This window comes from Sorex araneus, chromosome 4 (assembly GCF_027595985.1).
Source record: "Sorex araneus isolate mSorAra2 chromosome 4, mSorAra2.pri, whole genome shotgun sequence".
Lineage (NCBI taxonomy): Eukaryota > Metazoa > Chordata > Mammalia > Eulipotyphla > Soricidae > Sorex > Sorex araneus.
In genome coordinates this window covers 158,407,722-158,434,016 of record NC_073305.1, presented here as the reverse complement: position 1 = coordinate 158,434,016, position 26,295 = coordinate 158,407,722, and the positions used below count along the sequence as shown (strand labels likewise).

The 26,295-nt window shown below is 40.3% G+C and overlaps 1 pseudogene; it reads right to left on the bottom strand.

Annotated features, from left to right (window-relative positions):
• Positions 1-18,259: 18,259 nt before the first annotated feature.
• Positions 18,260-20,888, bottom strand: LOC101553078 (tRNA (cytosine(72)-C(5))-methyltransferase NSUN6-like; annotated as a pseudogene).
• Between the last annotated feature and the right edge of the window lie 5,407 nt (positions 20,889-26,295).

Sequence of the window (26,295 nt, the reverse complement as noted above, 5' to 3'; positions counted from 1 at the left end):
CTTAATTCAGAGTCTCCATACATGGGTGCAGGCACTGGCTGGAACCCCAATTCCTAAAGCTGTCTCTGGTTCCCGCTTGTTCCACATCCACCGGCTCTGCAGGGGCATGGGCGCCGGGGCCGAAAACCCGGCCGGCCGGAGCCGAGCACGGGCCCCGACTGCAGTGTATAGTATTTTATGAAATTTTTGAAGGTTGGTTAACATCTTGAAATCCTTGATGAAAATATTTTAAGGACTATTTACATGCAGTAATAACTGTTATATGTTCTTATTTTTAGGAGATACAATTTCTAGTTCTAAAACGATAATGTTTTAAAAATCAATTGTGTATAATGTTTTAAAAATCAATTGTGTTGCCTCCTCAAAAAAAAAGAAAAAACCATCAAGAACTCAAAGGTTTTGTATAGATAGCACAGTGGGAAGGGCCCTTGCCTTTTATGCTCCAGACATCCCATATGCTCCCCAAACCCACCAGAAGTCATCCCTGAGCACCACCAAGTGTGGCACAAAACAAATGAAAGAAAAAAGTTACAGTGCTCACCACTTCTCCCTTTATAAGGTATAAAAAAGCAAGTTCCTGAGAAATCTATGACTTTGGTTTTTAATATTAATCTTGTAATAGTGATATTTACATAAAGTTTTATTCAATTGAGCGTATTCTTAAAATGAATCCTATTGTACAATTTATTCTTTTTTTTCACTCTAAATTCACTGGAAACTTTTAATGCCACTGTTAATATTGTAAGATATAAATGATATATGAAACTATTCAATTTGACCAAGTCCAACAACCATGCATATATTACATGAGTCCATTTATTTCTGTTAATAGTATTTCTTCTCAGACATTTAGAAAATGATTTAAGTTGAGGTCTTATTTTATTTGTTTTTGACATCTGATTAATTGAAACTATATCAAGAGAGCACTGTAGCACTGTCATGCCCTTGCTCATTGATTTGCTCGACTGGGCACCAGTCACGTCTCCATTGTGAGACTTGTTACTGTTTTTGGCATATCAAATACGCCACGAGGAGCTTGCCAGGCTCTGCCGTGAGGGCAGGGTACTCTCGGTAGCTTGCCAGGCTCTCCGAGAGGGATGGAGGAATCGAACCCGGGTCGGCCCTTTGCAAGGCAAATGCCCTACCCGCTGTGCTATCGCTCCAGCCCACACTTACATATTGTTAAATCTACTTATGTTTTAAAACCATTGGTTGAGACGTATTTCCCACCCATTATTGTTCTTACAATTGTGCTAATAACAAGTCTTTATAAGTGAAAAAATTCAGCAAACTTATTTACTAACAATTATGTAACCCCTTCCATATAATTCACAGTGCTATTTCTGTGTCTGAAAGCATGATTTTCCTGTTGTGTATGTATTTTAATTCATACTAAAATGATTGAAGTGTGTTAACTAAGCCATATTCAAATAGAGGAAGCTTTGTAGTAAGAAATAAAAATCTTAGAACATTCTAATTGTTTTCTGTTAAAAATAGCTTTTATAACTATAATTGTTCTATAATTGTTTTATTAGAGAAGAGTATATAATTTTAAAAGAGATATACGGTAAAAATTTAAATTAAAATTTTATCAAGGGGGCCAGAGAGAGTACAACAGATGGGCACTTGTCTTGACAACTCCGTTTTGATCTCTAGTGTCCCATATGGTCCACCAAGTACTGCAGTTGTAAATCTAAAGTTCAGAGCCAGGAGTAACCGTTGAGTATCACTGGTTGTGACAGCTCCCTCTGCCCCACCAAAAATAAGATATTGAAATTTTATCTTCATTGGAATTTTGAAAGCAAAATTAATTTTATAAAAAATGAATAGCTTGGTTGTCCTCAGAAAACTAAATAACTTTGTATCAAAAATAGAAATGAAAAATATGCCTTAGTAAGTAAACTATTGGATTTGATGTTTTATAATGTTAAACTTAATATATGTAGTCGATATTGTGCTTTAGGGTGATAATGTTATACTAGAGGAAAGGGGGGAAGAAATAATGGAAAGATTAAGAAAAACAGGGGAAAGTAGAATGACAGAAAATCAGATGAAAGTAAGGAAGTGAAGAAGGGAAAGGGAAGAAAATGGAAGGAGGAAAGAAGGGAAAAAACTAGGTTCAAAATAAAAATAAATTAGCATTTACAAATAAATGTCATTACTATCATATATATATCTCATTTTATAAGAAAAAAATAAGCAAAATACAATTTTTTAAAAAATAAGTTTTTGTCTTTATTCCCATTCACCTGACAATAGCACTAATTTTTCTGTAGAGATCTGGCTTCCTCCTGGTGGAAGGGAAAAGCCTACTAGCTAAACTGTGTCTATTAGTTATAGATAGAATGTTTTTCTCACTAACTCTGAATTAAACGAATATAAAATATAATAATAATATTCTTTCACCTAATATTGGGCTTATTTGTCTCAGTCATATAAAAAAACAACAACACTTGCCTTGCATACGGCTGTCCCAAGTTTCTTCCTAGAACCCCACACTGTTCCCCTAAACGCGCTAGGAGTGATCTTTGAGTGAAGACTCAGGAGTAAGCCCTGACTATAACTGGGTGTGCCCCCCCCAATATTTTTAAAAAGCAAAATTGGGGCTGGAGAGATAGCACAGTGGGTAGGGCATTTGCCTTGCATGCGGCTGACCTGGGTTCAATTCCCAGCATCCCACATGGTCCCCTGAGCACTGCCAGGAGTGATTCTTGAGTGCAGAGCCAGGAGTATCCCCTGTGCATCACCAGATGTGACCCCAAAAAGCAAAAAAATAAAAATAAAAAGCAAAATTTATAATTTGAATAAAACTAACCTGAACCTCCTATGAGTGATACATATGACCTTCTAGAATATATATTACTCACTTGCAAATGTCTGGATTTCCATGGAGCCAGAGTAATAGTACAGTAGGGAAGGAGTTTGTTCCACATGCTGCTGACCTAGGTTTGATCCCCATAACCACATACGGCTCCTCAAACCCTTCTAGGAGTGGTACCTGAGCACAGAGCCAGAAGTAAACCCTGAGCATGACCTGGTATGACCCCAAAACAAAACCAAAAAAAAGCCCAGGGTTCCATTGTGAGTAGGATTACAACTTTGTATGGATTCATATAACTTACAATATTTACAATAATGCTTACTGCTTTAAAAAAAAGGCTTCCTCTTAAAAAAATTCATGTGGTGAAGACAAGTGTTCTCATAAAAAGAGTTTAAAGCAATTGGTTTGCCTTAAGTGACACAGGCTGAAATTCCACAGACAAACCACTTTCAGAGCTTTCCTTTGCATAATCTAAATAGATTTGTTGTTCATGAACCTTGCATACAATTTGGACTATGTTGAGGGGAATATTTGTGGCATCTGTACTTTATAACATTTTCCCCCCCAAATTTTAAGAAATTATAAACACAGAAAATATTACTTGAACGTAATTGAAGGCATTGGTAATTGACTAGAAGAAAATATTTCATTAAAGGAGTGTTTAAAAAAGAAAAAAATACTCAAATTATAATAAATTAAATGCACATTCTATAGTTTATATTAGAAAGTGGATTATGGCAGTAGAAAATAAAAAAATATATAAATTCAAGTTGAAAATTTTTGAAACTTCTGTAATTTGTTTTTATTGAATTTAGTCACAATGATGTAAAAAGTCAGAGAAAAGAGAAAAAATGCACTATTATTTGTTAAATATTTTTACATTTTTTATAATGAATACTCACTCCAGTCTAAGTATTTAAAGTAATAGCTAACAAACAAACCTGCTTCTGTAAAACCCCCATTGGATACCTTAATATGCTGGTCTGTGAATCTGAGATATTGGTATTTATCTCCACATCAAGTAGAGCAATCACCTTACTCCCTGCCTGGTCTATTCACTTTTGGGAAAATAAATGTTTCCATCTGAAAGATCACGAAGGAAAAATAGGTAATTTATGACACCTAGCAATACAAACACATTCCTAAATAGCTCTCTAATTCTCTCCATAATGTAAAAGAAGGAAAATGTGCTGGAGTGATAGCACAGCAGGTAGGGCATTTGCCTTGCACGTGGCTGACCCAGGTTCGATTCCTCCGTCCCTCTCAGAGATACTGGCAAGCTACCGAGAGTATCCCACCCACATGGCAGAGCCTGGCAAGCTAACTCATGGCATACTCCCTACACCAAAAACAGTGATAAGAAGTCTCACAATGGAGACGTGACTGGTGCCCGCTCGAGCAAATCGATGAGCAATGGGATGATAGTGCTACATTGATAGAGTGAATGTAAAAGAAGTGAAAAATACATATTATGTAACAACAAGATAAGATAAAATAAACCATAGTCGGGATAATAAGCTTTAGACCACTGATGTGCTCACCAGTGTGATGGAGGACCAGGATGAGCAGACCGAACATGAAGAATCGGTGTTTACATATTCCTATACTCACAGCAAATCTGTATGCAAATGGGTTTATCTAAACAGCAACTGACCTAAAACCCTAATGAACAAAGTTTTCATTGAAAGAGGCAAAAGCAGAATAATCATAGTAGAGACAGAGAGTCATCTCCTCCAACTGATCCTGGTGGCCTTAAAGTATGGCCAGCCCCGAGCACCAGAAGTTACTCCATGTACCGCACACACTGCTTACTGCAATGGATAAAGTTATTAAATTAAAAACTCATTGCATTTATTTTTAAAAAATTTGATATTTATTTAAACATAGACAAAAACCAAAACTGTTGGTAAGTTGTAGGATTGAAATTGATTACCTAACAAAGCTCCAAAATTAAAATTATTAAGCATAAAAATATTAATGTTTTATGTGCAAAATTGTTATCTCTGATCACAGCATTCTTTAGTTCTTATCCAAGAATTTATCAAGCTACTGCTGCTGAGTCTTCTGTTACTGTTTTTACTTGTTGAGTTTAGTCAACTTCTGTGTTCCTTTTCCAGCTGACTTGGTGTGCTCCTACTAGAATTTCAGTATTGAGGATTAGTCCAGAGACTTCAGAATCTGTGATCTGTGCCAGAGTTGATTTGGTGGCGGCTGCAGGAGGTAGGTATTTCTGCTCGGGCTTCCAGAAGCATGGGGGCACAAGAGAAGGGGTGGCCGGGGAAGGCTGTGCACTCCAAGTTCTAGAAGTCCCCAGAGTATTAGCATGGACACCTGGGTACTTGAAATTATTCACATTTTCCCATCACTGCAGAGAATATTCACGAAGTGGTGGACTTGGGTCCTTGCAGGGCTGCAGCCATAGGCTGTGGGTGTGGCTGCTGGGGCTTTGGCAGAGCAGGTGCTAGGTCTGCCCACCTCTCATAGGACCCCGGAGTTTTCAGCTGCAAAAACCATTGCACTTCTATAGACATGGAGCAACTTTATAGAGGAGAAAGATTTCCCTTCCTCCCTTCCTTTCCTCCCTTCTTTCCTCCCTCCCTCACTTCCTCCCTCCCTCCCTTATTCCCTCCTTCCTTCCCTCCCTCCTTCCCTTCACTCCCTCCATTCCTTTCTTCCTCCCTCCCTTCCTTCCTTCCTTCCTTCCTTCCTTCCTTCCTTCCTTCCTTCCTTCCTTCCTTCCTTCCTTCCTTCCTTCCTTCCTTCCTTCCTTCCTTCCTTCCTTCCTTCCTTCCTTCCTTCCTTCCTTTCTTCCTTCCTTTCTTTTTTCCTTCCTTCCTGCCACACCCAGCTATACTGAATTATTCCTGGCTTGCTCTCAGATACTACTCCTGGAAATGCTAGGGGACCCTATGTAGTACTGGAGATCAAGCCCATGTTGGCCACATGCAAGTCAAACACCTTACCCACCCCACAGTTCTGTCTCAATATCTCTCTTTCCCCCCTATATACATGTAAAGAGTTTAAAGAAGAGAATTTTTTAAATCTACTTACCATTGTATCAAAGAAAAAAATAACTATCTAGGATTCAGCATAATGAAGATCAGAAAAATATATACATTGAAAATGATTTTACTATTAAAATAAATGGGAAAAATAGATTAAAGATATTTGATGTTATTATATTGTAAAAATTAGCTTTTTAAAAGGTTATTGAATTTTTGAGCTTCACCTAAGGCACTCAGGGTCTACTCCTTGCTCTATGCTTGGGTATCACTCCCAGTGGTGCTTGGTATGGTTTAGCGACAGACTAGAAATGGATGCACAAAAACTAAGTTTTTGTACTATTTTACTATTTTTGTACTAAAAATAGTACCCTTGTACTATTTGTTCACTCCTGATATCAGTTAAATGATTATCTTACCCAAAGAAATATGTAGATCCAATGCAGTATCAAAAACAATGTCTTTCTTCAGGAGAAAAGAGCTAACATCAAAACATTATATAGAACCCCAAAGAACCCCAAAGCAATTCTAAGAAAAAGAAATGTACTAATTTTTTAGTTTCAATGACAAATTCCTTATAATAAAAAAAGTAAGCTAGTGAACAAATAGTTGTCATACAGTGCTTACTACAATAGCTAGGATACAAAAGTCACCCCAATGTCCATTTACAGATAAATGGAACAAGAAGTTGCAGTAGCACTATAGCTCTGTCTTCCCATTGCTCATCAATTTGCTCTAGTGGGCACCAGGAACGTCTCCTTGTGAGACTTGTTACTGTTTTTTGGCATATTGAATACGCCACGGATAGCTTGCCAGGCTCTGTCGTGCTGGTAGAATACTCTCGGTAGCTTGCCAGGCTCTCCAAGAGGGACAGAGTAATCTAACCCAGGTCGGCCACGTGCAAGGCAAACGCCCTATCTGCTGTGCTATCGCTCCAGTCGAAGAAGTTGTAGTATATATCATTAGTAACAATATTGTAAATCACAGTGCCTCATTTAATTGACTCTTTAAAGTTAAAATATATTAGAAATAAATGTTTTCAAACTTGTAGTCTATAAACACACTGGAATGCTGTGGCTGTAAGAGAAGATGAAACCAATTCTCCCCTACATGGAGCAAAGTAGTAGGTATCTACTGCTGAGTGATAGCAGTCAGAAGGAGAGAGACAAATACAAAATGACCTTTCTTACCTGTACGATATCCAAAACATAGTAAGGGAGCAACAAGTAGCTAAATGCAATAGAACTAAAGAGTTGGTCTACCAATCAATGCAAACTTATATGATGTGTGTGTGTGTGTGTGTGTGTGTGTGTTTGGGGTGGGTGGCATAGAGGAATAGGAGAGGCTTGGGGAACACTGATGGAAGGAATTGGCTACTTTGGTGGTGGATGTGGTGTTGGGGCAATCTATTCGTTAAAGTGTTATTAGCAATATTGTAAGGCATGATACCTCTATAAAATGTGGGAAAATTATAAATTCCTGTTTATATAAATGAATGATGTGGTATATATACACATAATAGAATGTTACTCAGATATTAAAAAGGATAGAAATATTGCCTTTTGCAGTAAGATTGATGGAACTGGAATGGGGTTATATTGACTGAAATAAATCAGCAAGTAAAAGACAAACAGTAGATGATCTCATTCAAATGTGGTAAGTTAAGAAACAAAAGAAGGGGAAAAATCAACAAACCCTTAGGCTTTAACCACAGATTTTAGGTTACCAAGAATTGGCAAAGAGCAGTAGGCTGAAAGGGTCTAATTTACTGTGCTGAAGGGATATTGGCACTGTAGTGGTGGGCATGGTGTGGTAACACTGTGCCCTTAAAACATATAAACATTTACAATTACGGTCTTTAAACCAATATTGCTTCAATAAAAAAATTCCAATATGAACTTTCTTTTGTAAATGGTAAAGAAAAATAAAGAGCTCAGTTTTAAAATTTGTTCTTTGTTAACAGTATCTTTCTAAACAAATATATTCAACAATGTAGAAATGAAATCGTAAAAAAAAATTTTCTCATTAAATTAGTATGGCTTTTTAATGAATCTCATATTCTCAAGCCCCCCAAAAATCATTACTCTCAGACTGAGGGTATGTTTTTACTGGCCTTAATTTTCTACTGTACATATATATTTAAAAAGTCATAATTATGGGGGTATGGTGCCATCAGCAGGTCAGTGCACCAGCAGCCTGATGGTGCCTTCAGACTTTAAGATATCCCAAAATTGCTGCTGTGCCTTTGGCCAGACCCCAACAACTTAGAGTCAACTTTACTAAGAAATTAAATGGCCAAAAGTTAGGTATGTGGGAGCCACTCCCACAAACCACCTCTGGCTCAGCTATATAAGCTCATTTATTGGCCTTATTTCAGAGACCCATAAATCTCGAAAGAAATCAAAAGACACAATTAGGGCCAGTGGCGTGGAGGTAAGTGGAAACCCTTGAATGAGATCTCCAAGCCTGCTTGGATCAGAACTTGGCCTCCTCCCCCAAGGCCCCCAGTTTTCTGGTAGCTTGGCAGTCACGCCCATGAACTGCCCCCATCACCATGTAATCTCATCAATGGCCAAGACCCAGAGTTTTAGTTTTATAAACTAAAACCCCTGGAAGAGAATGACGCAGAATTTCCTGGGCATTAATTCTGTCCACAATAAGCAATGCAAAACAAATTGTCTAGCTTGCCTTTTCGGCAGGTTTGAGTGATGGTGGGACTGACTTGACTATAATTTGAAATATCAAATGTAACCAATGTAGAATAACATTTGAAATATCAAATGTAACCAAAGTAGAAAGAGAGTTTGGGGAAAATTGCCTGCCACACGGGCAGGGGAAGGGTTGGAATGAGTTGCTAGGGGGGGAATACTGGGGATTTTGGTGGTGGGAAATGTGCACTGGTGATTGCATGACCAAAACTCAAACATGGAAGTAATTGTATCTCATGGTGAATCAATAAAAAGGGGGGGGGGGGAAATAATAATAAAATAATAAAATAAAATTAACATTCTGAATAAAAGAAAAAAGTAATGTTGAGTTCATGCCCAATTAAATCAGCTTAATCAATGGCTGAATAAATAGCAGTACTCCTACATTTAAAAAAAAGGTCATAATTATACTAATGTAACTTTAGATAATTTTAGATTCTTGTTTTTCCATTTAACTTTATAACAAACATGTACCTGAGTTTCAAACCTTCTATAAATATCTTTGGGTAGTGTTTCATCTAACTGGATCCCCCATATTTTAGAAAATGATATCTATATTTGGTCTAATTTTGAAGCATAATTCTCAAGATTTAAATAATTTGCACTGATACCTGAAAATAAAATCATTTTGACTTGAACCTCTTGTGACTCTAGGAGTATAGTGTTCATTCTAGTTAAATTTAATCTTTCTCCAGAAGAATTTTCAGAAAAAAAAAAACTTCAATGGCAAAGTGTGAACAAGCAAAAGAACTGCCAATAATAGGGAAAAAAGTTATTCCTATGATGTTGCAATTTTCAGAAGCAAGGAATAAGTCTTAGATATTTTGGGATTAGTTTATTCAAATATCGGATTTGAGGAAGTTTTCAGTTCACATTTTTCCTGGACTAGCCTGCTTTTGACTCTTTATCCTTATATAGAAGTGGGCTGGACTGGTCACATTTTAAAAAGAAATGGAGAAAAGAATTTTCAGGCCAAATAAAATTTCATGTTTCTGCTTTTCCCAAATTATTTTCAGATGAAAGAAAAAAGAAAACCACATGGAAGAAATGCACACTGCAATGAAGCTGGAATGCAAAGTCTTCATCAAAAGGGAGGGAACAAACTTTGAATAATTCAACCACAAAATATGTAAACCACATACAAGGGTAAATACACAGGTAGACACAACACCACACACACACACACACACACACACACACATACAAGCGTGCACACACGCACATGAACGCACACACACATGCACACACACAGGTTTTTACTTTTCCCAGGAATTTTCATTAGTGCATATTTAAAGCAGATTCACATCCTAGTAAAAGTATGTAAAACTTCACGATTTTTCTAGTGTCTAATGCTTCTCTTTATAAATAATAATGTATACCATAAAATTTAAACATCTGTAAAATATTTTTAGGGGATTATTCATAACAAGCAATACAAAATAAATTATTTAGGTTTTTTGGGGGGACAGGGTTTGAGGCTTGGGATGGAAACATTCAAAATATGATGGTGATAAGGTATAATGGTGGCAGAATTAGGGTTTGAATATTAAATGTAATAAATTATTGTGAACAAGTTTATGAAAGTTAAATTAAGAATTCATAAAATATAAAAAATTAAATCTGTGGAAGCTAGTTTTTTCTTTGAAAAGGCTATATATATCAAATTAAATGCCTCTGGGTGTTACTATTATATTTGGATAGAGTCCCCAAATATTTCTGAAAATATAGAAGCTCTTGTATGCATTGTTTTTATTTTTCATCTTGTTCAGGTTCAGTTGTATAGAGTACATTATTTTTCTCTCTTTTCCTCCCCCTCCCTCCTCCCCTCCCCCTCTCTCTCTCCCTCCCCTCCCCCTCCCTCTCCTCTCCCTCCTCCTTCTCCTCCTCCTCCTCCTCCTCCTCCTCCTCCTCCTCCTCCTCCTCCTCCTCCTCCTCCTCCTCCTCCTCCTCCTCCTCCTCCTCCTTCTCCTTCTTCTTCTTCTTCTTCTTCTTCTTCTTCTTCTTCTTCTTCTTCTTCTTCTTCTTCTTCTTCTTCTTCTTCTTCTTCTTCTTCTTCTCCTCCTCCTCCTCCTCCTCCTCCTTCTCCTTCTTGTCTTGGGAACAAATCCAGCAACGTTCAGGCTTTACTTCTGTCTATGCTCAGTGATCACTCCTGTCAATGCATGGAGGACTGCATGCAGTGTTAGAAAATGAACCAAGATCAGTCATCTTTTATATATATATAATTTAATTTTATTTAGATAAATTATATTATTTATCTCACGGTTTTTCATGTTTGAGTTACAATAATACAATGTTCAAACACCCATCCCTCCACCAGTGCACATTCCCCACCACCAATCTCCCCAGTATACACCCCTCTTCCCACCCTCCCCTTGCCTCTCTGGCAGACAATTTCCCACATACATACTCTCTCTTTCTACTTTTGGGCATTATGGTTTGCAATACAGATATCGAGAGGCCATCACTATTGATCCTTTATTTACTTTCAGCTCACATCTCCCGTCCTGAAGGTCAGTCATCTTAAGACAAGCACATTAATCCTTATATCAACTCTCCATCCACAAATGCATGATTCCTACCAAATAAAACAAAGAAGGGGCTAATTCAGATAGTTTAATATTAAATCGCAGACTTTAAAATGAGTTGTTTCAGGCATGCAGCACTTCAATACCAATCCCAATACCATTATCCCCTTCCCTCTACCAATATACCCAGGTTCCCTCCCAGCCCCTTGGCAACATATAGCATTCATTTCATATTACTTGATAAAATAAAACTTAAAGACTTAACTTAAAGGCAAATAGAGTTATCAGAAAATAAATCAATACAATTCAATTTGTGGTACTGAATTGCTATGTTTTTAATCTTTCTTAATCTAATAGAGGACAACCATATGCAACATTAGTGAGTGACATACTCTAAGCCACATGATGGAAATTTTTTCCTGTCCTTTAATGCTTCTTACAAAACTGGTTTCAAGGTTATGAATTCCTTACGTTCTTGTTTATCCACAAAGCTCTGTATAGTTCCCTCAGATGTAAATTATATTCTAATTGGATAGAATATTCTAAGTGAGGGTTCATACAAAATATAGAGTTTTTGAACTCTATTATTCCATATTCTTCTGACTCAGAGTATTTTTTGGTAGATCTGATGTACATCTAATAGCTTTCCTTTGTAGACAAGGTCCTTTATGCACCTTGCTATATTCAATGTTCTACCTCTATCTTTAAATTTTTTCCTGTTGACTATAACATGTCTTGGAGTTTTCCTAATTAGATTTTTTTTTCACTGGGATCCATTGGGCCTTCTTGATCTCAGTGCCTATAATCTCAGCTCTGGGAACTTCATGAACTATGATTACTGTAACTAATGTTTCTTCATGTTTGCCTTCCTGTTCCTCAGGGAATCTGATGATTCTTATATTGTTCCTCTTGAATTCATCCCATAGTTCTATGGTACACTGATAATTTCTTTTCAGGTCATTTCCCACTTTCTGCTGTTTCCTAGTGATTTCCTCCATTTCATTTTGTAATTTCTTGATCTTTTGCTCAGCTTCTGTTATTCTGTTGTTCAGAGCTTTAATTAACTTTTTAATTATCATCTACCATGTTCTTCATTTCTGTCTTTTCTGATTATAGTATTATTTTTTTATTTTAACTCTCATACTTTCTGTGCTATCATTTATTTGAACTCAGAGAACATCCTTATCACCATTATCATCTATCATCATCATCCCATTGATCATCACTTTTCTCCAGCGGTCTCAGTAACGTCTCCATTCGTCCTAGCCCTGAGATTTTAGAAGCCTCTCTTCATTCGTCCTTCCCAGCGGGAGTTTGCCAGGCTCTCCCATATGGGCAGGAAACTCTCAGTAGCTTGCCAGGTTCTCCGAGAGGGAGAACTAGGTAGGTATTCATGTTGTCAACAGATATGTCAAACAGACATGTCAACAGACATTTTCCAGTGCCTCCCACAGAACTAAATGCAGGGGAGGATTACCACTTTTCTTTACTTTATTCAGAAGACAAGGTCTGAGCAGTGAGCATGTGTCGAGATCAAACTTCACACTTAAATGCCTTTTTAAAGAAATTACTGTTGGAAAGCCTCCCACCTGCGCACCCTCCTTCCCTTCATCCCTCCCTCCCTTCCTTTCTCAGTCCCTCCCTTCCTCAAAATCTACTTAATTATAGAATATTCTGGAACATAATAAGGGTAAGTTATACTGGAATTAAATATTTCTCGATACAATGGACTTTGGGCACATGTGACATTCTCTGGGTCACAGCATATCTGCATTATATGGTGGATAAGAAGAAAAGTCAGACAGGAATCTCTCATACAAGGGCTTAAATGTCTCCAAGATGAGATATAACACTCTCCGCACACTTATCTCTAAGGAAATTTTTTGGGTCACTCTTGGCAGATTCTTCCTAACATGCAATACGAAATAACTTATTTAGTGTTTTGGAGGCAGGTATGGGTGGTGGTAGGATGGTGGAATGGTGTTGGGATTGGTGCTGGCATATTGAATGTAATGAATTATTATGAACAAAACAAAGAGGCTGGATAAGCTCAGTTCTGTTATCAAAGCCCCCCATCCCACCCATGTCTAATTGTTGGTTGTTTGTATGGGAGCCACAGCTGACAGAGTTCTAGGGTGAGCCCCAGCTCTGATCCTGGAGGGTCACATTTAGTGGAGCTGGGGACCAGGACAGGAACTGAGGCCTCGTGTGTGCAAAGCTCATGTCCTGGCCGTCTGAGTTCTCTCTCTGTCTGGTTCCTGGCGCGTCCTTAGGCTGTTTCATCTGGTCATCATCTTTATCTGCTGCTATTGCACCCAGGGTTGCAAACCCCCCTAATTCAACTTTTCTTTCCCAGTGTATTTTGCCTCGCATCATTTCTTCCAGCTGCTTCTATCTGGTTGCAATGTCAAAATTTTTGCTTTTATATTTCTCTTGGCTCCCCTAAAATTTTATCCATTTAAAAAGGGGAGTATGCCCTTCCACAGTGGCAGGGTGGGGTGGGGGGAGATGGGATTGGGGAGGGTGGGAGGGATGCTGGGTTTACTGGTGGTGGAGAATGGGCACTGGTGAAGGGATGGGTTCTCGAACTTTGTATGAGGGAAACATGAGCACAAAAATGTATAAATCTGTAACTGTACCCCCACGGCGATTCACTAATTAAAAATAAATATTTTTTTTAAAAAAAATCAATATGCTGAAACCCAATTTGTACTGTTATGGTACTTGAGTTCCTTAAGACATAATTAGGTCATAAATAAGATTCATGAATGAATAAATGAGGTGGGGATTTCAAATATAAAAAACGGGGAGGAGTCTTACTGTCCCAATAAAAATACCGAGTACCCTGAACAAACGCCATGACCTCTTACCACCTGTATTGCAAACTATAATGCACTAAAGGAAAAGGAGAAAGAGAGAGCAAGAAGGGAAATGCCTCCCATAGAGGGAGGCTGGGGATGGGGGTCTGGGGGGGTGAGGAAAAGTGGTAAGGAAATGGGGGGCATTGGTTGTAGGAAATGTACACTGGTGGAGGGAGGGATGGGTGCTGGATCATTGTATGACTGAAACCCAATTATGAACAGCTTTGTAACGGTCTATCTCATGGATATTCAATTAAAATATTTTTTTTCTTTTTGGGTCACACCTGGCGATGCACAGGGGTTACTCCTGGCTCTGCACTCAGGAATTCCTCCTGAAGGTGCTCGGGGGACCATATGGATGCTGGGAATCAAACCCAGGTCGGCCACATGCAAGGCAAATGCCTTACTCATTGTACTATCGCTCCAGCCCCCAATTAAAATATTTTTTAAAAATAATTTAAAAAATAATGTGGAGTTCGTGACTAATTCAATCAGCTTAATCAATTGCTGAATAAATAGCAGTACTCCTATATAAAAAATAAAAAGGGGAGTAGTGTTTTCTTTGTATAAGCAGATGGCATCTTCTTCTTGTTGATAAATGGGCACTTTGGCTGTTCTATATTTTAGCTGTTGTAACTCTAAAGCCAACAAAAACCGTGGTGGATCTAGCTTTTCGTGTTTGCATTTTAATATTCTTTGGCTAGATTTCCCAAAGTGGGGTCGCTGAATCCTATGACTCTACCTTCTGCTTCTTTTTTGCAGGGGAGGTGGAGGGGAGTGTGGTGGTGCAGTGGAGTCACACCTGGTGGTGCTCGGGGCTTAGTCCTGACTCTGTGCTCAGGGGTCACTCGTGGCAGAGATCAGAGAGATCAAATCTGGGTCAGCTCCATGCAAAGTGAGTACCTTAGCTGCTGTACTATCTTTCCGGCCCCTGCCTTCGGCTTCTTTTTTTTTTTTTTTGGTTTTTGGGTCACACCTGGCGATGCACAGGGGTTACTCCTGGCTCTGCACTCAGGAATTACCCCTGGCCGTGCTCAGGGGACCCTTTGGGATGCTGGGAATCGAACCCGGGTGGGCTGTGTGCAAGGCAAATGCCTTCCCCGCTGTGCTGTCGCTCCGGCCCCTGCCTTCGGCTTCTTAAGGGAGGGCCAGTGCATTTCCTGAAAGCCTTGCGTTGGTGGTATAGTGCTGAGCATAGCTGCCTTACATCCTTATCATAATGTCACTAAAGACACCGAAGACTTACCAGTGTTATGTCTTTGGTGATACTGCTTTTGCTCATGGAGCTTGGTGGGATTATACGTGTCCCCAGTGGTTTCCAAGTGCTCTTGTGCTAGAGATGAGTCTTTGTCGTTACCCTCCCCAACTGCTGAAATGATTAAGCTGCAGATTGCTCTCTCTTTACTCTGTCTATTTTCACAGAATAATGAGAAAAACAACTGAACAGCAAGTAATTTGTCTAGTTGATATGTCATGTCCGCTTCAGGAGCTGTGGTTGGGTTCTTAAGGCACAGGTCGGTTGTGAAGGATACTTGTACCCACCTTGTAGGAGGGGGTTCTGCCTCCATTCCAAAAATAGGCCCAGTGGTATCAGTCTGAGGCAGGCCTTACCTGGGATGGGGAGCAGTAAGCAGAAGGTAAGGCAGGACCTGTGGTGTGGGCCCTTAGTATGACACAAATCGTAGTCTTTGGATCTCATAAATTTAAAATAATGTAGTTAAATACATCTCACAGGCGTTTAGAAATAAGTTGAATTTTAAATTTTTCTTGGATAATTAACATCATCTCCTGCTCCTGGCTGTCTTCACCGGGTCGCCAGAGAGGGGCGGGTTGAGTTTCTCTCCCCACCCGGACCAGAGTCCTGGAAGCTGAAGACTTCTGGAACCCAGCAACAGCCATGCTCAAGGCCACTTTCCACATGATCAGACAAGCCTCACTCATGAAGGAACTGGCAGAGGAACCCAGGTATGCAGGACCCCGGGGCTGAGATCTCCAAGGTTGCTAGGATCAGGTCTGGGCCTCCTCCACCCAGATCCCCCTTTTTCCAGTTAGGCAGTGACACCCACAAACTGTGCTCCCCCACCTGCTGTGTAATCCCATCAATGGCCAAGATCCAGAGTTGATGGGATCTAAAGCAGAGCTCCCGACCTCTGATTGTCTAGTTCTCCCTCTCAGAGAACCTGGCATGCTACCGAGAGTATCCTGCCTGCATGGAAGAGCCTGGCAGGCTCCCCATGGCATATTCGATATTCCAAAAACAGTAACAATGATGGGGCTCATTCCCCTGAGCCTGAAAGAGCCTCCAATGCGGCAACGTGGGAAAGATGAGTAAAGAGAGGCTGCTAAATCTCAGGGCTAGGATAAATGGAGACATTACTGGCATCCACTCGAGCAAATCGATGAACAACAGGATGACAGTAACACAGTGATACAGAATTAACATCTTCATTGAGCTAAGCATTCTCTTTCAGGATCTTTCAGAGTGAAATGAAAAACAATATGGCTTTCAATGCTTTGAAATAATATTAATGCTCTATACATTTTAAGAGGTTTGTTGTCTTCAAGGACTTTAATCTATAAGATTGTATGATTAGCTCCGTTTATTTTTTCTTAATTTCTTTCTTGTCACACATGTGTCAGCTACTGAGTTGCCTTTCAAGGATTTCTCCATTTAAAACACAGTAAGTATTTATAAAAGGTTTCTATTTGTGAAAAAGTGCCTACTTTTTTTTTTTTTTGCTTTTTGGGTCACACCCAGCAGTGCACAGGGGTTACTCTTGGCTCTGCACTCAGGAATTACTCCTGGCAATGCTGGGGGACCACATAGGATGCTGGGAATCAAACCTGGGTCTGTTGTGCGCAAGGCAAATGCCCTACCCGCTGTGCTATTGCTCCAGCCCCAAAAGTGCCTACTTTTAAAGAAGCCTACTCAACTTTTAAATTAAATTATAATTTAAATGAAATTAAATTATAATTTAAAAGGTGAGCAGGGTGGCTGGAGATATAGTACATTGGGTAGGGCATTTGCTTTGCTGGTGGCTGACCCAAGTTCAATCCCTGGCATCCCATATGGTCCCTCATGCACTGCTAGGAACAATTTCTGGTTGAAGAGCTAAGAGTAACCCCTGAGCATTGCTGGGTGTGGCCTAAAAAGCACCATAATTTTTTTTTAAGTGAGCAGTCACCTTTATTTGGGCAATATGATGGAATTGTTCTCCATGTAAAACTGTTCAAAAAATAGAACAACTAAGAATACCCAATGATTTTTAAAATAATATAGTATTTTATTATTTTTCTGAGCTGGTGAGAAATCTAAACAATCATGATGAGCAAATACAATAGAAACACACAGAAAGTAGAGAGAAGTAGTCACGTCCAAAGTCAGTGTTTGACTGCTTTGCTTTGTGGCTCACATATGCAGGGACACAGCAGTGAGGAACCCTGAGTAGCTGCAAGGAGAGTCATGAGAACAAAGAAACACCCCAACTCAAAGTCTCTAGAAAGGTGATATAGGATAAGATGGATGTCAAAAAAAAAATGCTCGGGGCTGGAGCAATAGCATAGCGAGTAGGGCATTTGCCTTGCACGTGGCCGACCCGGGTTCAATTCCCAGCATCCCATATGGTCCCCTGAGCACCACCAGGAGTAATTCCCGAGTGCACAAGCCAGGAGTAACCCCTGTGCATTACTGGGTGTGACCCAAAAAAGCCAAAAAAAAAAGAGAAATACTTTATCAGAAAACATTAAATCCATATAAACAAAGTATGAACAAGAATCACCAGAAAATTAAACTCAAAATATCATGTAGTCTATGAGGTATTAATAGTCTCTAATTTTTTCCCAAATTTTACATTACTAATTTACATTACTAATTTTATTTCTTTTGTGAGATTTGCTGATTTTAACCTTAAAAATCACTTACATTCTTTATAAATACAAACCAGATGAGTTCAAATGAAAATGTTTTACACATCTATTGGCATGTCCTCTTCTTCATACTCTTCTAAATCAATGAAAATTCTTTCCAAAACATAAGATGACTTCCTCTCTGTCTTTGTCCCTGATGAAGGTCTCTGGCACCATTTTCTTACAGCTGTGCCACCAATCACGGGCAACAATCAGTTTTTTTTTTTTATGAAAAAAAAAAAGCAGGGCTGAAGTGATAGTGTTCAGCACATAGAGCACTTGCTTTGCACATGGCTGATCTGGGTTCGATTCCTGGCATTCCATATGGTGGCCCAAACCTTGCCAGGAGTGATCTCTGAGCACAAGGCCCGGTGTGGCTCCAAAACAAACACAGACACACAAGAAACCCTAACAAACCCACAGACGATGTTTCCTAAGCCTCCTTTGAGCTTTTACATTTTAGGAATTTGTCAATCAAAAAAGCCTATGCAATCCTTATGTGCCAGTCGGATCAGGTCGTTCCCCCCCCCCCCCCCCCCCCCGTCGGCCTCCCTGAGAGACTGAAGTCAGTGTCCTGCAATGGCACAGCAGAGGGACCAAATTGCTGCAGCTGTTTCAAGTGTTCGGATGACAGTCCAGCTCCCATCATTCCTGCTCCTCGAGCTGTGGCTCCTGAGGCTGAAGCTGAAGGCAAGGAAACTTGGCGAGGGCCCAGGCAACTTGCTCCTCCTCTGCCAGGGTGATAGTGCATGTGCTATAGACCAGCACGCCCCCTGGTTTCAGCAGCTGAACAGCCACTGTAAAAAGCTTTCTCTGTAACGGCGGATACGGAGTCACCTCCTTTAAAGTCAAAGTACAAGCCATGTTTGGTCTTTGTCCCAGTCCGCTGCAGGGTGCATCAAGAAGAATCCGGGGAAAGAATTCTGGTAAAAATGGAGGTTCTTCTTCTGTGTCCTTAACCACATCATATTTAAGCGCCTTTGTTCCATCAAAGCAAAATGCTCTCGTGGAATTTAGCCCTAACAAGACAGCATTTTGTTTTATTTTTGTCCACTTTGTTAGCTATCTAATCCAGTGCTATCACTTTTCCCTCATCACGCATTAGCGCAACAATGTGTGTTGTTTTGCCACCAGGTGCTGCACACAAATCCAGAATCTTCTCTCCAGGTTGAGGATCCAAAACATGAGTTACAACAGCAGATGGCAAATTGTGTAAAAACACATAGCCGGGCAGGACGCTGTCAAAGGAAGGGCTGCGGTACATGGGATCTGTCATTCTTTTTTTTTTTTTTTAAATTTTTATTTTTTAAAAAATTTTATCACCATGTGGAAAGTTACAGAGTTCTCAGGTTTATGTCTCAGTTATACCGTATTCAAACACCATCCCTTCACCAGTGCCCATATTTCACCACCAAAATCCCCGGTATACCTCCCGCCCCCCACCCCAACTGTATAACTGATGAATTTCACTTTATTTTCTCTTCCCCTTGATTACGTTCCATATTTCAACACAAAACTCACTATTGTTGTGGGAGTTATATCCCCAAACAAGATAACCCTAATAAAGAGGCATTTGATAATTAGTTTTCCATTAAAAGATTGTATGTTTTCAGGTTTTAGAAAAGGTCACACGGCTGTGTTAGCGGCCGCGCGGCTCGGATGTGTCCCAGTCCCGAATCCTGGAGCCGTGTTAGTTGCTGCTCAGTGTCGCCAGGGCTCCATCTGGAGAAGGTGTGCTGGCGGCACCTCCTCCTTCCGGCCCCCCGGTGTTGCTGGCCCCGACTCGGGTCCAGAGCATTGTCCGGGCCGCGTTGCTCACCAGAATGCCTGCCGCTTCTCTGTGGATTGTGGCAGCAAGATGGCACCGAGGGTGGGTCGAGGGCGTGACTTCCGGCGGCCGGGACCACTTGGAGTTTTGGGCTGGTGCCGCCCCACTCCAGTGCCCCCCCCAGAGGCTCGGATGTGTCCCAGTCCCGAATCCTGGAGCCGTGTTAGTTGCTGCTCAGTGTCGCCAGGGCTCCATCTGGAGAAGGTGTGCTGGCGGCACCTCCTCCTTCCGGCCCCCCGGTGTTGCTGGCCCCGACTCGGGTCCAGAGCATTGTCTGGGCCGCGTTGCTCACCAGAATGCCTGCCGCTTCTCTGTGGATTGTGGCAGCAAGATGGCACCGAGGGTGGGTCGAGGGCGTGACTTCCGGCGGCCGTGACCACTTGGAGTTTTGGGCTGGTGCCGCCCCACTCCAGTGCCCCCCCCAGAGGCTCGGATGTGTCCCAGTCCCGAATCCTGGAGCCGTGTTAGTTGCTGCTCAGTGTCGCCAGGGTTCCATCTGGAGAAGGTGTGCTGGCGGCACCTCCTCCTTCCGGCCCCCCGGAGTTGCTGGCCCCGATTCAGGTTTGGAGCATTGTCCGGGCCGCGTTCCTCACCAGAATGCCTGCCACTTCTCTGTGGATTGTGGCAGCCGGGATCCGTCATTCTTATGCCTACACCTTTTAGTTCGGGAAGCCCACTGAAGACTTCTCTGCAGCTTAGTTCAGAAACACCATTTCCAAGAAATACTTTGGTTCCATCAAATTCTTTGGCTCCTTTTCTTACATTTGCCTTTAATATCAGAGTACACGGAAATAATATCTCCAGCTTTCATAAATGCCGAGGCTGATACAACTCCTGGCACATAGACACGGGCACCTCTCAGCACTGCATCGCCACACTGGGCACCGACCACAGCTTCACATGGCTGTTTCTTAATTTTCTTCCTAGGTCCAATAACAGGAATAAGCAGAACATCCTGAAGGTCTGGATGTTGAAGAACAGGAACACTTAATCTATTATATTGCTTATGGAGTTCATCAAGCAACAAATTTTTCACATATTGTACTGAGGCTAAGTGTGTATTTATTCTGACAGTTGTGAATGATGGCGGGTGTGACAAGTGCTTTAACAGAGTTTCAAACTTCCTTTCTGATTCATCTTTACCTCCAGCTGCTATAACCTCCGGATTCACAAAGCTTTCTCTGAGGTAGTTTTCGACCTCAAGCCTCAGCGCTATTTTAGGGAAAATAGCCATTTCCACCCCCATCCCCACCCCCCACGGATCAGTCCTCCAAGGCAGAAGCAGGACACGGTGTTTGGCTCCTTTTGAAGCACCATGGCGAGGCCTGGGAAATGGGTGCCACTCAGCGCCGTGGTCCATTTGGGGCCACGGGGTCCATCCCTGTGCTCTGGGCCTGGTTTCTCCGGGAGGCCAGCGCAGGGACACCAAGCTGGCGATCGAGTCACGGTCAGGGAAGTGCCACTTTCCCTGCCAGGCCGCCCAACCCCACCGTGGACAAAGCCCGCAGTCCATTTCCAAACCCACGTCCACAGCAAATAGTCACTAATTTTAAGAAAGAAAACATCTAGATTCTGAAGATCATCATCATCATCCCCTTGATCGTCGATTTCTCGAGTGGGCTCAGTAACCTCTCCATTCCTCCTATCCCTGAGATTTTAGAAGCCACTCTCTACTTGGCCTTCCCAACAATGCCACATTGGAGGCTCTTTCAGGGTCAGGGGAATGAGATCCAGCTTGTTACTGGCTTTAACATATGAATACACCATGGGAAGCTTGGTAGGCTGTCCCTTGTGGGCAGGAAACTCTCAGTAGCTTGGCATTTTCTCCCAGAGGGAGAAGTAGGTTATAAGATATCGCTTCTGGGAGCTTGCTTCTGAGTCTCTGGATGTTGGCCGTTGATGGGATTTCACACACCTGGGTTCCTTCATGCCTGAGGCTTGTCCGAACATGTGGAGAGGGGCCTTGAGCATGGCTGTGGCTAGGTTCCAGAGGTCTTCGGCTTCAGGGAGCTCTGCTCCAGGCGGGAAGTGAAGCTGGAGCCCACCCCCTCCGAGGGGCCTCGGGGAAGACAGCCAGGTGCGCGAGCAGAAGACTCTTGCAGGCAAAAGATTTTGAAGATAGAATTTTATTTTAATTCAAATGATAAATCTGGAAAGGTATATCATCACAATACAATACAGGCAGAGAGATTAAGAATATAAAGACAGTTAAGTTAAACATTAGATAGTTTAGAGAAGAACATAAATTGATAAAAAAAGAGGGGGGTAGAGGCAAGGTTCATGCTTTGATATACTCCCATAGTTATCTTCTGCTTTATTAGCTAGCGCTCTAAGAAGAAACAAATTTGAGCCATACTGGACTTTAAAGATAAGTCCCACTAACACAGAGCATCCCAGTCATGCCTAGGCTGAAAATTTGACTTTAACTCAACCTAGTCTTAGTTGATCCTCAGACACTTGAGCATTAGAATAAGCTTGGGACTCGGGAGATGGCTCAGAGGTCAGATTGCATGTCTTACATATTCAAAATCTGAGTTTGATCCTTGGTACCATATTGATCCTGACACCTAGCACTGCCAGATATAGCCTGGGGGTTCCCAAGCACTGTCAGTTGTATGTGAATCGGTATCGTTATCGTTATATAAATGTCTCCCTATATGACTGCATATCTACTGAGATTATATATCCATAATGACTGCATATCTACTGAGACTACATATATATATATGTGTGTGTGCATGCGTGTGTGTGTATGTGTTTGTGTGTGTGTATAACACAGTGGTACTTTGTACTTGGAATTCACTCTTATAGTGCTCAGTGGACCATGTGGTGCAAGGACTCAAAACCAGTTCTCCTGCACATAAAGCTTGGGCTCAGTTCTTTGAGCTATCTCTCTGGACCTTATCTTTCTATATAATGGTAAAGGTTTATGCAGGTTGGCCTAAACATCTTGTGATTTATTTTTTTCTGACACAAGTTTTTATTCATTCTTCCTGCATGCCAGATCTATGATAGGGTGTTAATTGACATAAATGAAACATAATATTGGTGTCTAGCTGTCAGATTCATCATGCAAATATTCTCCATTAAGTAATTCAAGAACATTTCCGGTCATCTTAACCTACTTACTCTGATGTATTAGGGAGAGGTGGGGCCGGTATGGGTCTTAGAGAAGTATTCAACTCCTCCCTGGGAAAGTTCAGACTGAAGGGTGTAGAACTTGGTCATGACAATTTTCTCAGGCTCTTGGAACTGTTTAAAAACCTCCTTATCCACAGAGTGTTCAAAAACATATATGTCTGTGGTATTTCCATTCATCTTAAGGAAGTATAGGTCTTGGTCTGAAAATTGTTCATCCATAAAATGATGAAATAACGAATGGAGTACTGTGAGATAATGTTCACAAAGAGGGAGGAAAATCATAATAATGTCAAATATCTTCCCATGTTCCCAGAATCACATTTGGATGGTTTCTCTTCACCAGATGTGAACTTAATCCACTGTAGTCAGCTAAGTATGGGAGGACTTTACTCCCACATTGCTGACCATAATTATTTCCTGTTGCATGACTACTAGTCTCATGTCATGTAATGTCTTTACTTTACCAGTATTGACTGACATATCAAGATATCAAATGGCTTTCGCCTCAAAGTATAAATAACGATAATAGTTTCATAAATGTAATCTTTTAATTGACTTCCCAAACCACTCCTCTTATTCTATAAATATTTATTGGAGAATCTTCTTTTATAAGATGGTATTTAAGGTCAGAGTTATAAGCCAAACATTCTGATTCCTATAATCACATTCCCTTCATTTAGCTCATTAATGGAGGGCAAGAAAAACGCCACACAACTAAGGATAGTGTTGCTCAATGATGCATGTTGCTTACCCCTCCAAAAAAAAACAACCAAAATTTTAACTAATTAACTTTTCCATTTTATTCCTTCTTCGTTTATACCCAACAGTTATCAGGGTTAAGTCCTGACTCTGGCATCAGTGTTCTTACCCAAAAGTGCTTGGGTTGCGTATCATATGTAACACAAGAGTCAGTCAGACAGGGTCAACTGCATACAAGGTTCAACTGTGAGCAAGGTAAACTCCAGATTCCTTGCTCTGTCTCTCCAGGCTCTAAGCAAGTTTTGGTGGTTGTTTGTTCGTTGTTCCAAGTTCATTAGTGCTTGAAACTTATGGATTTTGTAGTCAGCAGTGTTCAGAGTTTCAGATGTGGTACAAGGAAGTGAATCTTGGTTTACTGCATGCAAGGCAATTACTTCACACTCTACTATCTCTCTGTGACCCCTAACCAAAGTTTTTATAGGTCTTCCCACATCCTTCTTAAGTAACTATCTAATTGCAAGTGGTTGTATACCAGACAGATGTTACTTCAGCAATCTTAATGGCACATGAAGTACAAATTCTTTATCTTGTTAAGGAATTTACATTAACAATGGCAAAATATATTTTGATAACTGAAGGTTCAACATAAAGGTTTGTTCCAGTGAAGGAATTTGGAATTTTATAAGTCTAGGCTAAAGTAAAACAAGATGGTATGATGGTATGTTACATTTCTGATGGCCTGTGGCTAAATAAGAGTTTGAACTACAGGGTAGCATGGCAGGTGAAGTCAGTCAGAAAGAAACAGATAGATACAGAATGATCTCACTCTAATGTGAGACCTAAGACACATAGTAAGGTAGCAACAAAGGGCCAAAGACAACACTTTGGAAGTTGTGTTCCAACACTATGGAAGGATTGATCCACACTACTGAGCTGGAGGGAGTTGAAAGGCAAGGACATTAAGCTCTTTGCAGGGGAGGGAGGCGGGGACATTTGGGATGGGTGTGGTGTTGGAATTATGTGCATGGGAAATTACCAACAACAGTACTGTAAATCATAGGACTTCAATTAATAAAAAAAAAGTAAATAAGCCACTTCAAGTTAAAGCTGAATTTTTCTGTACCTCTTCTTAATCTTAAACAGTAGTTCTCAAATGTGTCTTCTCAGTGACACACAAAACAGCAGCATTGATCCAATATACCTAAATGAGCGTTCCTAGATTTTCACATCATCCACAAAATTCTTTTTGTTAACTGCTTCAACAATTCAATCCCCACAGTGGCTAATGTCCATCAATTAATAGTTTCTCTCATTTGGTGTCAGAAGCTATTGAAATTTCATTTCTAACCAGCTTCAATGGCCTTTTCCAAAGCACATAAAATGCAAGCTAGTAAGAAAGACATTACCACAACAGCAAACATGAAAGGATACTTCATTTTTATATAGAGCTTGAAATTGTAGAATAAGTAACTTAATGTTTCCAAATAATGTTTATCTTTGTAACATTGCATTATATCAATAGAGAAATTTTGGATTTACATTAATATAAATTAACATCTGTGAGTACTATATTAAGTTCACCCCCTAAAAACCCAGTTCTATCATTCACCAAAAATTTGATCCCTTTCACCTGCTTTTTCTGCCCCTTCCCTTGTGGTAATCTCTCATTTGGTTTTATAATTAAAAACTGGATTTTTGCTTCGTTTGGTTAATTTTATAATTTGATTTCTTTATACCACTGAGTGAAATCCTTCAGTATTTGTTTTGAATCACCTGACATTTCATATAGATCCATCCCTGTTGTTGAAAATTTCAGGCTTTTATCTTTGTAGGTGAAGAGTATCCCATTGTATATGGGATATTATTATCTCATATACATAACTACTGCATTATTTTTAAATTTAATCATCTGTTCCTGGGTATTTAAATTGTTTCCAGCTCTTGGTAAGTGTACATAATTGTATATAAAATCATAATTACATGGTTAAGTATGCATATATATTCAAATTAGTGTTTTATTTCTTTTAGTGACATCCCAGAAGAGCTATAACTGGATCATATGTAGTTTCTATGTTTAATATTTTGAGAAATCTCCATAGATTTCCACAATGGTTGCACCTCCCAACCCACAACATGCACAGGGTTTCTTTCTCTTCATGCATTCCCTCTAATACTTGTTCTTTATGTCTTCTGACACACACCATCCTTATAAAATCATGTGATAGTTCATTACTATTTTGAAATGCATTTTCATAATACTAACAGATGATGATGATATTTTTTATGACTCTTAGCCGTCTGCACATTTTCTTTATTGAAGGGTTTGTTCAGATCCCCTGCCCATTTCATGATCTGTTTTTAATTATTGTTGAGCTTCTTATGCATTTGTGTAATAATCTCTTTGATATTATAAAAATTATTCTTCAAAAACTAAGTACTTTAAAACTTATCCAACCAAGGTTTTTTATGGCAATTGATCCAAAAGTCTCTGTGCCAAGACAGGAAGTAGAAAAGTACTGCTCAAAAAGAGGACACAAACCTGCTCGTAGGCAGCACTGGACTCTAGAGATGGTCATGTTGGGCTTGCGGTTAGAATTCTGGCTGCTAAGAGATGCTGGCATTGTTGTGAAAGTACTGGTCTCACTGTCGTTCTTGGCTATATCTTTCCAGGAAAATCTCCCTGTAGAATGAAGCCAAGAGATACAGGAGATACGGTACCAGTCCACTTGTAACACAAGCACACTAAGGTCTGAAAATGCCTTAAATGGGGCACTAGAACTGTTGGAAATAGCAAATCTTGA